Source organism: Polyodon spathula, chromosome 4, assembly GCF_017654505.1.
Source record: "Polyodon spathula isolate WHYD16114869_AA chromosome 4, ASM1765450v1, whole genome shotgun sequence".
In the NCBI taxonomy this organism is placed as follows: domain Eukaryota; kingdom Metazoa; phylum Chordata; class Actinopteri; order Acipenseriformes; family Polyodontidae; genus Polyodon; species Polyodon spathula.
This window is the reverse complement of record NC_054537.1, coordinates 11,674,351-11,688,868: the sequence shown is the minus strand read 5'-3', so window position 1 is coordinate 11,688,868 and position 14,518 is coordinate 11,674,351.

The window sequence follows — 14,518 nt, the reverse complement described above, 5'->3', positions numbered from 1 at the left end:
TCATAATAATGGAACAGGGGAAATAGGGGCCCTACCGGATCCCAGAAGCTAGGAGGGTGGCTATTTCAAAGGAAGTGGAGAAAATGTTGTCTCTAGAGGTCATAGAGGAATCCAACAGTGACTGGCTAAGTCCAATCATGTTAATATGTAAACCAGATTGGAGCATTCGGTTTTGTATCGATTTCAGAAAGGTTAGCACTATATCTAAATTTGATGCTTATCCTATGATGCGAGCAGATGAGTTAACCCTCCTATTATGTTCTGAATTTAAATACATTTGTTATGTTTTGGGTCATATTGACCCGATGCAATTTCAAACTAATTTAAACAGCCTTAAATTGATTACATGTTTTTATTTGCAAAGATTTTACTCTTTTCTGCTGTTTTAATCCATGAGCTGTGATAAAACTTCTTTGACTGCCAACCTGGGAACTCCTCATTTTGGAGTGTCTTTACCAGTGAGATGCTGTTGCAATACTGACAGAGAAAATTAGGCTCTGCCTTGTAGATATATATTGTTTTTTTTTCTGTTTTGTTTATAAATATCTTCAGACAGGTGTAGCCATTTTCAGAAATACAAATATAATAATAATAAAATAACAAATTGAAGAAGTTTGTTTTATTCTTGCATACAAATCTACATAGATAAATGCCATGGGTCACAGTGACCCAAAACATCTTATTTGTATACATGACCTGTTCTAAGCCGCAAGGGAGAAAGCAACTTTTGCTACGTCTATCATTTTCCAGCATTTCCTTTTGGTCTCCATGGTTCTCTGTTCACGTTCCGTAGAGTTATTGAGGCCCAATGTAGCTTATGCTGCAGCTCATTTATATGACATGGTTATTTATAGCAGTGATTGGGAATCACATTTGGAAAAGGTTGACACAGTCTTGGAGACCTTAAGAAAGGCGAATTTAACAGGAAACCTGGCAAAATGTGCACTGGCAATTCAGGAAAACAAATATCTGGGATATATTTTGGGAGGAGGTTTAATTATATCACAGGTCAACAAAGTAGAGTTACTCAGGAATTGTCCGTATCACATAGAAAACCGTTTTCCCTCAGAGATGCAGACATGCTAATTTGCTTTAGTTTATGTTGATGCTCAGCAGGACCTGTTAACAGAATTGTGCACACAACATCACTTTTCATGTTTTTTTTTTTTATATAATATAATAGATAGTAAATATATGCTATTATATGATAATACTATATATTATATATATAATATCTAGTGATGGTCACAGTGAGTGGTCACAGTGCGTAGGGGTAGTGACATCACGGACCAGGAAGAAACCAAACAAGGTATTTTTTTGTTTGAAATGGCTGTAGCTGAATCTTTAATTATTAATAAAACAAACAAGTTAACACAAAACAGGATACGGCACTCTAAGCCAAATTAAATAGACAAACAAAATATACTAACACTAAACGAAACAGACACTGACACACAGGGACGAATACTAAACAAAACAAGTACCGTGCTGGTCCTCCAGCACGACGTAGCAATTGATTTTTACTTTTTATATTTTTAATTCTCCTTCTCCACACCCGTTCCTTCCCCCTGAACACACAACCCCGAGTGAATGACAACTTGCTGCTTTTATGCAGCAGTACCGAGACTTAATGGCTAATCAATCATTCAATTGGAGTCTCGGTACAACTGCACTTGAATTTACTTAGTGCCATTCCCCGTGCTCACATATTATTACATTTTACCTGCACATGAAGTGCTGTGCAATCCTTGTGCCTAAATACAAATATACGTTTTAAACATTTGTTCTCGTAACCCATATTATATCCTGTGTACCAACTACAATACACCAACATTAACACCATACATACAACATATAACACAAAAATATGCACAGGGGTGGGGCACACTGCAAGAATATATATAAAGAAAAAGAGAAGCCAAACCACAAAACAGCTCCAAACCACAAAACAGAGTCTCAGATGTAAGAATTCTATCATGCATATATATATATATATATATATATATATATATATATATATATATATATATATATATAATATCTATATATATATATATATATATTTTATCAAATGGAAGCTAATTTTATTAAAATAATTCCATTTTAACATAATTAAGTCTAACAGCATAGTGGTACATATAAGGGAGGGTAATAATTTAAGTGTTGGCACCGGTAGCGATATGATTTTGAAGGAAGTAACATCTACAAATATAAAATATTTTAATTTTAATCTTAGCTGGTTTACATTACTGTATAAAATATATTGTCCTTTTTCACAATTGAGTCCGGCTTTCATTGGAGGCCACTGTTTACATTTCCTACAACCCCTAATTGATACACCACAGTGTGAACCATAAGAAAATGTGTCAAACCGAACATATGATTACAATCTTAACATAAATACAAAACAAACTAAAAATACTGAGCAGCTGAGCTTTGGATACCAGAAGCATTAGACCAGGAAGTATAATCATGACTTTATTTGTTTGCTACATTTCACAGTAACACAATAAAATAAACTAAGACAGTGACCGAGTAATTTATAAGAATTTAACAGTATTGGGTCCATTTTACCTTGTGGGATACAAAAATATTAAACAATACTGTTGTTTTTGGAGCATTAAATATACCAATGTAGTATTACTAGCCCTGCTGTCTAACCACATTCCCTGATTATTACATGTTAGCCTTCAAAAGAAAGCCTGGGGTGCAATTAATCTCTTCTGTTGTAACTTAAGGCAAGCGTTAAATATGCTTTATGTTTACATCTACGTGTGTTTGAAGAATAGCTGTATATTCTGGTCTCTACTACTCCATTACAGGTGGCAAATGTATTTCACAGTACACACACACACACACACGTTATTTTAAAATCCAATTGCTTGGGCCATGGAACAACATTAGTGGTGCGTTGGTATTTGTATTTTTACCACATATATTTCAGAGTGACTACAGGCTCTTTGTGTGCCTTGGGATTTAAAAAGTAATTACAGCAAGATGCCAAGAGCTGCAAAGCAGTGTGTAGCTCGCTATTGCATTAAAATAAATGATTGAAGCGAATCATTTAACTAGTACTCCACAAAGCATTGAATTCCACTAATGCTGCATTCTAAATAAACATTATTGAAATTAATATTATTTTGTTTACTTAAATACATTCTCTCCAGTGAGAAACCACTATGCAAGTAACATTTACATTTTCAATACTTAACACTGCAACATATAAGTTCACCATTGTGTTTCTTCAAATATGAATGAGAGCCACGACTTAATATCAAAGATCAGCTTGTGAAACTAGTATTCCCAGTTTTTCCCACGTAGCTTATGAATGTATTGCATACTAAAACAAATATAGGTGAGATAGGATTTATCATTTTAATTTTTTTTAGGTGAATTAAATGTGATCCATGCAGCAGTAATTAGTAAATTCAGTAATTAGTGATTGCTTTTAAGATGTTATTGTGATTGATACAAATCAATTTTTTAACTGTAAGAATGAACAATGAAGGATTCAACAAATTCTTACAACACACCAGTTATAACACACCTGTTATATTTCTGTCGACTTTTATATTTATCTGCTTTGTGGAATTCAGAGGTCTTAACTCTCAATCATCCATTAACCAGTCTCCTGGTTTACTCCAGATTATGTCTTCTGATTACTTTTCTGCATGGTTTGCTTCTCTCTTATGGGGGTATCACAGTACAGCATCATCCATTAGTGTTTGTATTCAATTAAAAAATCTGTTTTACCCATGAAATAAATTGTAGCAATGACAGTGATTTTTAATTTTTTTAAAAATGCATACATTGGGTAGAGAATCTTCGGTAATATTCTAAAGGGATTTAGATACATTTCCATAGTATTGCATATTAAATAGTATGCACTACAAAGAGTAAATTTAATTCAATTTATAAACATTTTTGGGTCCTTAAATCAACATGCCGCTTATCAGCATACAATAAAATGGGTAAAGTTATGTGTTATCATGTTGCCTTGGGTGTGCCCCACAATTTTAAACCATTTGGGGGTCCTTACCACTATAGGGTACTTATCAGCACATTGTATACCAAGAAGTTTCTATACACCTAATGAATTTATTTGGGCTTATTGGTTCAAGTAGTCTGTGTTATTTATTTTGGTCTACACATTTGTATGATTGGTTTAGACTTAGATATAACAGAGTTAACCACTGGATTTTTTAGTTATCAGTTATATTTTCTAAAGCTTTGACATTAGGATGTTAAGTCAAGTCATGTCATGCATTTGAATCTCCAACAAGACTTAATGGACGCCCTGCATTATAAGAATGTCTCAATGTAATACTAAACCTTTTGTATGGGAAATGTCATGTTATGTGTCTCCTCAAGTGAGTTAATCAGTGTGATTGTATTTGACATAATTGCTCTGGACAGTGATCACAGTGCATGCAATGTGTAACATTTGAAGACCCCTGTGGCCAAACAGCTCACTTTTTACCTTCATGTTTCATTAGGGATTAATTAACATTCAGTTTTAAGCGGCAGAAAGCATTAAAGCAAATCAATGACTAAAAGGTCAGAAGAATGCCATACAGTACTTAAGCAATGTTATGGATCAAGCCCACCCAACAATGCTGCAGCTGCGCCCTGATGGAGATGGTTATTTTCAAGACAATAATGCACCCACCCACTGGGCCAAAATTATGTGTATAGTTTGAGGAGCATGACAGAGACTTCAGGCATCTTCCATGACCACCAGAATCCACATATCACAACTCATAGAACAGTAGTTTTCAACATTTTTAAAAACTGTACCAACTGTTTGAACATTTCAGCTCAAGTCTTTTATTGCATCTGTGGCAGAATAATCTGATTAACAAATGTATTCCCCCCTATATATATATATATATATATATATATATATATATATATATATATATATATATATATATATATATATATATATATGTATATGTATGTTTGGGACTGAGAAACTGCTGGTTTAGGACAAAAATAGAAAGTCTTTGGATGTACAAAATCAAAAACAGTATTTGGGAATCTCTTTGGAAACACACATATTCACTTTCTGTTCAGCAAAGGTATTATAAATAATCCAAAATAGTTTGCACTGTAAATCTTTACTACATTATCATTTGTTAACATCTCAGCGTAATTATGTGTCATTTAAAACGTTTACAACATAAAAAACATTGACCTCAAGATAAACCTATAACAACTAACAACGATCAACTTTGTATTAAAGCCAACATAAAAATGATCCAAAGGGTTAACTTTCTGTCACTGCACTTTCTTTTGTGTTTTCCATCATTTTTCTTTTGCAAATAAAAAATGTATCAATTTTTGACCTGAGAAACAATACATAGGATAATCTGTACTCCATCAAACACCAAAAAGAATTCAACTAGCCACTTTTGCTGTTACAGAAATACAGCCGCACTTAATAACCAGCTCACTCGAAATCATGCATGCACACAGATGGATGATCTTTTTTTAAACTATAAATCAGACTGTAAACTTTAAGCTTAAACAAAAATATTTCTGCATAGTGGTTTAAGAAATATATAATACTGTTAAATTAAATTCAAGATCTTTACTTTAATTTTTTATTTTTGAGTTTCTGAGTCATCCTGTGTACCCTCTATGACTCTAAAAACCCCTTTCACACTGGCACTCCTACCTGGGTCTCGCCAGGCTCTCGCTAGCCGGGTCACAATCCCGTGCAGTGTGAAACTATGTACCTGGCAGTGATCCACCTCAGGATGTGGGTTGACACACTTTAACCTGAGTCACGCGAGACAAAATGCATGATGGCAGTTCATAAGCGGACAAAGTAACAAACAGCCATGCCTGTGTAAAGGTTTCACTCCACAAGGAACATTTCTGTTTATTCTGTATAGACATAGTTCTGGTGATACACACACACCATGAGCCAGATTGCAGCAGGGATGAAGAAACATTTAGTCTAATCCACATTTATTCTGGGTGAATTCTATTAGGCTGAACAAATGATAAGGTAGTCATGTGAACTTTGCTGCTTTTGGGGCGTTGCGTACTTGCTTCTGGTCACCCAGGTCAACTCTGCTTCTTCAAAAAGCAGTGTGAAATCGCATAGCCGACCCGCATGACACCAGGTCCTGACCCGGATAGAGCATGTCAGTTTGAAAGGGGCTTTAGAAGTATCCCCAGGGGTACCCCTCTTTGAAAACCCCTGCAATATGTCAATAGGGCAATGACGACTGTTAATCTCTAGAGAGCCTCCCCAGGGGCGAAAGAAGAGGGACCATCAGTGCAGCAGTCTTTGAACAAACAAAAAACACCATTCTTCCATTACAGAATACTCTTTAAAAAAACACACAGTATTACATTGTCAGTATAGCCTTGATACTGCAGTACAACAATAAACATGTCAGTACCCTGGATGAGAGGAAAATTCGCTTCCAACCGACTTTTCGAACATAATAATTAATAATAATTATTTAATAATTAATTATAATAATAATTAGGAAGATAATTGGAAGATAATAGGAAGATGATAGAAAGATAATTGCTATTGATTGGTACCCAATTAAAAAGTTGAGGGAAGACATATTTTCTTGTTTTGAAATCAACATATTAATGAATCGATGCATTTAATACCTGCCGATAAATACTTCTTAAAGGAAATTATAAGTACAGTTTCTGTACACCTCTAATTAATACATTAGACACAAAATACTCCTCTTAAAATAGTCTTGCATTGTAAAACCTCTTGTAATTATGTCTTTGCCCAAGGTGTGTAGTATTCTGGATATTTCTGACTGCATGTAAATGTAGAATAATAGTAGACTATTAAATGAAATTAAACAGATTATCAAGAAGTATTTGGAATGTCTTGCATGTAAACATAGTGATCCAGTCATCAGCAGTCCAACCTGTCCATCTGCATCACTGTACATCATTTGCACTATATTGTTTTTCTGCTTGGTATGTCATTTCACTTTCAAAAGCAGTGTTTAATCTAAACAGCATGAGGCAAGGCTGAGGTCTTGCACATATAAAGAATATGAGTTTGTGTTTATTGATTTTTTGTTGCTGTTATTGAAACATTTAAAAAGGAGCCAGACACTCTGCAGAGACTTTATTGCTAGCTGTGTTTGTTGACAGGGAATGGCAGCCCGAGATAAGACAACTGTGGATCCCCGAGGGGCTAGTAGGTAAGCCTCCGGCAGAGTATCTCATGATAAAAGAGAATCGCTGACACATCTCCAGACTAAGGAACCATTTCACCACCTTGTGTGGAACCGGGGTCGTAGTTTTAATTATCAAAGAAAAGGAAATAGTTTGGGGGATTCTTAATCCCAACCCAGGGGGTGTCAGGGGGAAAGTTCCTGCAGTGGGACCTCCCTTTTAGTGGGACCAGCATTGAGACGCTTGTTGGCGAACTTTTATTTCATAGCTGCATGCTGGCTCCCTATGTTTTGTGTTTCTTTTTCTATACCATTGTTGGTCTATGCCACAGAGACACCAGCAAACAACTCTGTACAGCCAGCTTTCTGCCACTGCCACCTGAGTTGTGCAAAACTGTAAATAACTGTGAATAAACTTGTCTGCCTGTGAGGCGTTTGCAACTGCATCCCCCTGTCTCTCTATCAATCTCTCACTGCGGATTCTCATACCCCTATTACACATCGCTCAAAACATTTTAAGCAGTTTAATTTACAATGATAAAGCATATTGGGGATTTAGATCAGAAATGTAATCTTACATGAACTCTATTCTGCATATTTATTGAGGATTTGCAGTAACATGTGAAGCAGAAAAACAAGATTAAAAGTCAAAGTTAATGTACCGTAATCTGAAATGAAAATTCTTACCAGTTTCTTCTGTATTACTGCATAGCTTACGATTCAGTGTTTTATGTATGAGATTTTATTGTTGGTGTGGGAGATGGTGGCTTCATGTGCAGTGTAGTTATAGCTAGTGCTGTGGGATTTTCTATTTTAGGTCTGGGATTTCAATTATACAAAGCAGGTTATGTGCTGCTTCTGCATTGAGTCTGACTTTGAAGTCAACCAGACACAACAGGCTGTGTTCTGTGCTGGGAATGGGCACATTTGTTGACATTTGTTTATGTTAACTGTATAGTCTATGTTACCACAAGACTTAGAAGCTCAATTGAAGTGAAGTTGCAAATATGACTATTTTACATTGACCAATACTTTTGTCATGTCAATTCATATTGTGATTTTTTGCAAACAGCTCTTTCTGACACCTGGCGTATTATATATTGTTGTATTATATATAATGGTTCTTGATGATAAATCTCCCTCCTGACCTATGAGGGCGCTGTATAAAGGAAACTGAGTGCCTTGGACTGGATGGCCAGACAATTAATTCCCAGGGTTAGGTGGAAGTCTTCTATCTAGAAAGGGGGCAGAGCAAGGGTACACCAAGTCATCAACCCGGAAGGGAACCGATGTGGCAGCCGCAGATTGGAGGAGCAGTTGCAATCGTTTACAAAGGGGGCGTGATTGACAGTATTTAAGGGGACGTAGCGAGGTGATCTGTTCCTTTGTTATGATTAACCCTAACCCGGAAGGAGAACTGTGTTCTGTGTCGTGAGTGTTTTGTTTGTTTTGTCCCGTCTAATTATATAGTTGCTTGTTGTTATTAGACAGCTAACACGATCTGGAGCTGCTGTTACATGCCAGCACAAACACAGACAACACTCTACTTGTTTCACAATTAATTGTATTTGCACCACGAGCACTACAACACTCACTTTAGACTTGTGACCGTATTTGTATATTGTGTGTGTATTAAAAACTGTGTTTATTATTTTGGGATTGAACCCCATGGTTTTACTGAGAAAATATGCATCGTTGTGTATTGCCAGTTAACATTATTATTTACTGTTGTCAAGTGCCTTTGTATTACAAAATAAACCATCATTTCACCAGTAACATTGTTGTCATTCTCCTGAGCACTGCATCACCTCTACACATGCACACTGCAAACCACTTTGCCACAATTGCTTATCCATAATACATGTGTTTGCTTAACACAGTATACGTCTCTCTGAACTTCTTGTTTTACTAATTCTTCAAATGCCTGTTTATTATTGCTTGTTTGAAGATTTAAATCAAGCTGTGTTTCATGATATTGCTATGTTTGTTCATACAAGCATTTGTGTTTATTGTATTTTTTCATATACTAGTTGCAAATGCTTACCTTTGAAAAAACATACAGAGCTTTAAGGCACAGATTGTCCTGTTAGAGATTGGTTATCATTGCAGTTCCCATTGACTTTTTTTCTGTTTCCCTAGGGACTCGTTATAATAAGTAAAGCACTGAAAGCTCCTGTGTCTTGAACCATTATTTTTTTTATATTTCTCATCACAACAGACAATTCGCATTCATGGTGGGTAAGTACCCGTCCTTTTAAAAAAATGAGATACTGTATCTTTGTAGTTGTAATGGTTAAATCAGATTCGATTTCATATCTGATTTCAGCTGTGTATGTGACACACAAAATAAATTGAAAACATAACAATTGTGCAGTTCTTATATGCAGTCAAATTAACTGTTTCAATTATTTATTTAAAATAAACTTCTCCAACGCTAACAAGTTGTAGCAGGGCAGTAGGAAAGCCTTGCTATTTATAGGTGTTTGTTTATTTTATAATGAGGTTTCCCCCTCCGTGCTGTACTGAATTTTGTGTTTGTATTATGATTTGTTATTTATTTATGACGGTGAAAGCCGTGGTTATTGTTTTTGTATTTATTTATTGTATTTGTATATATGACGGCGTTGCCGTGCGTTTTGTTGTTACAGTTTTGTATATGTTTTGCAGCGCGAATAGGAAGCCCCCAACCACATATAAAACCCGTTGGTTTGTTTAAAGCTTTTATTTTTCTGCTGTGGGAGCAGTGTTATTTGTGTTTAAATATTTCATTTATTTTTGTTATTTAATAAAGGGTGCACGTCGCGTCTGTGAACTGCAGTACATGTCTGTTTGTTTTTGTTCTGCCTATTGGCCTGACTTCACCGCAACGCCATTTCCTGCCACACAAGTTTACATGTTTTTTTTTTTCCATAGGGAGTGTTAAGCCAGCCGCTCAGAGCAGCTCTGAAAAAAAACCACTTAACGGCATGATCAGTTACGCTCCTCCTGTGCAGCTCAGAGCTGCAGAGATTTCATTGGTGATCTGAGTGAACGGAACAATTCTCGCTCTAAGCTGCTCAATTACTTAACGCACCCAGTGTTGGTAAAACATAGATAAAGTTTCTCATGACAGTGAACATTTCCTGTATGTGGTTGTTAGACGATCAAGGAATGCATATTGTGGTAGTCTGTCATTCCTGCTGCTTGCTTTGAAAGCACTTAAAAAGGTTGATTTGTATTTGAAAAATTACAATTGAAATATAATTCATGAAAATACCAGTGTTCTTTTACTCTGATATGAAAATGTGTTAATTTAAAACAAAAAAACAAAAATGCGATCTGCATTTGCACTCACACCTTATCTTATGAAATCTGCATTTCATATAAATCAGACATTGTAACGTATATTCCACATGTACAAAGCCATAGTTTGACCTTATTATTCTTTTGTTAAACCCATGAAAGAAATGTACATTTGTTTTAAGTGTACTAGTGTATGTTAATATTCTACTGTAGATGTGATCTGAAATGAATCGGAACATGATTGCAGGCCATGTGTGTTAGCATTTTAAACCAAGAAATTGCTTCCACATAAGGTGAGACATTTGAGAAGTAAAGTATACCAACACCTGGAAATCAATTGTGCATATAAATGTGACACACTGTAATATTATGTAAAAGTAATTATAGTAAAGTTAAAAATAAATAAAGCTAGTCTCAGTACAAATGTATATTTTATAATACTCTGCAACATTGTTCATTCAAGAAAAAGGATAAATGGTTCAAACTAAAAAACTGTGAACCCCCTTCTGTGAACTGTCAACCCCCTTCTTTTAGTGAACCATTTATTTCATAGAATTTTTCAATGTTCAATTAATCACTAACTTAAATGGCTGCATTTAACCTAATTGAAACAGCTATTGTTCAAATGCTTCTAGCAAGTACATGATTTTAATCAATTACATGAAAAGGCTTAGTCAAGGACATTGTAGTCTCAATATTACAATAGCTATTTTTTCAAAAATAACCTTAAAAAAAAAAAATCCTAACAGAAAACTATTAGTCAAGGTCTGTGTAGTTTGTTACAGTAGTCATTATTTATATAAAGGATGTTGTGTGTTTGATTGTATTTGTGGTCCTTACATGATAAAATAATTCTATTAGAACTGTTCTATTATATAAAATCATTATTTAGTTCTGGGGAGAGCACATCAGCTTAACATTAACATTCCAGCCTAATGTTAACATTACTAAATACTCATAAACCTCATGCTTTGCCTCAGCCAGTCAGGTTATGAGTGGAGTAGTTATTTCCCATGTTAGATGACTGGAAAAGCCTAGAATTTGGTAACTGTTCTTTTGAATTTTTAAATCTATCCTCTTCATTCTATAATCACCAGCTTTGCTACAATATCAGAAACTGAACAAAAAAAAGTTTTAGATCTCTTTAATATCATGTAATCAAAGAACTATACAATGTTATTGCAAAAGTCTACCGGAAGTAGTAATGGTAGTACAGTATTTCATGCTATATTTTGAAATGTTGTAGTGGACAAATTAGCTTACAAATGGTTTTTGATTTAAAAAACACTTATATACAAGACAACCTCCAATATAATCATATAAGCACAAGTTACAAACTGACTTCGGAACAGGCCTCAGTACAGCTCAGTGTATGTGTGTGTATTGGAAAACACAGATATCCGCGGAGTCAGTGAAAAAGAGATGAAAAGACTAACAAACTTTTACAAGATTTGATATTTATACCTTCATAAGCAACTAGTGATTCCAGTCCCATTTGTCTTACTTCTGTCCAATGACAGGGGGTTATTTGTGTTTCTGTATTTTATGTTATTAAAATTGTGCAATAACACAAAATACAGAAACACAAAATAAACACCTAGCTCTTACAAGCACTAACTACACATGAACAGGAACCTAAACTATAAACAGGACAGCTAAGCTGTTTACCTGTTAACAAAAAAACATAACACACAAAAAGGCTTTTACACAGTAATTTATAATGATAGCCGGGTGCAGGGGATAATTAACAACAAAACAATTAACACAAATCTAATTCAATTAACAAACAAACACACAAATGTGCATTCGCACATGTTTTTGGCAGGGTGGATATTAACCCCCTCCCTGCCGTGTTACACTGTATAGAAACTTCATATAAAAGCATATTAAAGCAACTAAGTTAGTAAACACATTAAAACAACTTAACTATAAAACAAAATACAGAAACACAACCTAAACATAATAACAAACATATTAATCAATATTAATCACCATTAATCACATATCAATCATCATTACTACAATGCCGTATTTTTCAATTTTTGTCAGTTATGGAGAACTACAAAGAAGTGTTTAATTCAATATGTTAACATAACATTGTTCAGCAAAATGTGTTCATTCTATAGGGTGATGCAAAACATTTGGCCACAGCTGTAGACTGATAGAGTTATATGCCTTATGCATATGTAAGTTTACATAGCAGCTGTTTCTGACTGCTATGTAAATGTAACCTATAGTACTTAATATCACCTGCTTTTAAGAAAATAAGAAAATAATCACATGACATTTTGTACCAACAAAAACAATTGTCTTATCAGGAATGTATGCCAAATAGTCACTGACTACTGTGCATTCCATATTGTACATTCATAATTACTGCGCTTCCAGATCTTTCACTGAACTTATGTGACAAGTGTACAAAGACAGCATGTACAAGTTTGATGCAAAAGTTAAAGGCTAAGGTTTTCTGTTCAGAACATGGCACACAATACACGGCATTCTGCATGGCTGAATAAAACCCCTCCCAGTCTCAATCAGCAGATGCATCTTGTACACAATCAAAACTGATGTCTGAAAATCTTTTAGTGAATACACATTTTCAAGGATCATTTCTTGTAACTGAAATCTGAAACACCATTTTCATCATATTTCAATTAGGAATGATACAGACAGATAGATGGAGAACTGAGACACCTATTACTGTCCATTGTATGAGGTTGGCATGATCTTTGAGAATTACTGGGCATTTTTATTTTCCAACTCGAGTTGATCTGTCTCCTGTTGATGGCCCAGTGCTAATATATATGGCAGGCTAATCACGTAGCCTGTATTTTACAAACCAATGCATTTTAGGTGATGAGAATAAATTGTATTATTTTATGGTTATTTCTAAATTTCTGCCGGCTTTAGTGATTCTGCCTCTGTAATATATGATTAGGCTATGCAGGTAGAGTAATCTGCTGGAGCAATCGTTTGCCTTTCTGTCCATTACGGTTACTCCAAATTCAATGTAAAATTGGTTGTCAAAATCTTTTTTTTTTTTTTTGTTACGCTAAGTTATTGTTTAATTCAGTTTGCTGCCCCTGTGCACCCCATGTTTTGGCTCTCTCAGCAGTCTGTTTTTTCTATGCATATTGAAACTGTTGATACATTATATTAGGTTTGTGATAGTTATTATGCTAACTGTCTCTATTCAGCTTAAATAACATACTTCCTTGACAACAATTGTAGGTCATTTTCCATGAATCTAGGTTTATATCTATTATATAAACCTAGATTCATGGAAAATGCACAAGCGTGCTATTGTCTATCACCAAATGCTGCCAATTTCATATCCATAATATATATTATATTTTATCTATATATATATATATATATATATATATATATATATATATATTATATATATATAGAGAGAGAGAGAGAGAGAGAGAGAGAGGAGAGAGAGAGAGAGAGAGAGAGAGAGAGACTATGATTAACCGGCATATCCTTTAATACATATAGATATTTGAAAGTGCCCCAAGATCAATGGTATCTCTTCATTTAATTGTGTATGACTCGGACTCATACTTTCTTTCAATGCAGTTTGGAACACATTTGCTAGTAAATTTAAATAACATACGAGGAGTACAACTATAACAAGCAAATCTCAGAGTTATTCAAATATAAAAATAGCTTCTGCCTGTTTTTTTTTTTTCTTCCACTTTTCTCAATCAACTGAATCCAATTCCTGACGTACAGGTGTTACAAAATCATTACCTATTACTGCTGCTTTGGGGGATTCTGATTTTTCTTGACGTTCTTTCAGTTTTGTAACTGCTGAACCCCAGATTTTGTGTATAACCTGTCAAGTGTCTCTGTATTTTGTACTGTTTTTCTACCAACATGCATGCAGCATTTACAGAGGGCTCCATCAAATTCTTCAAAGGTAAAATATCTTTTTTTTTTGTTTATTTCTATTATATACTTTTTTTTTAAAACAGTGTACATTTTACAGCTATTTTTCCTCAGCGAACCACTTGTCCCATAGGGCAGGTTTTTCAAAAAGCAGTGTTATTGTATCAAAC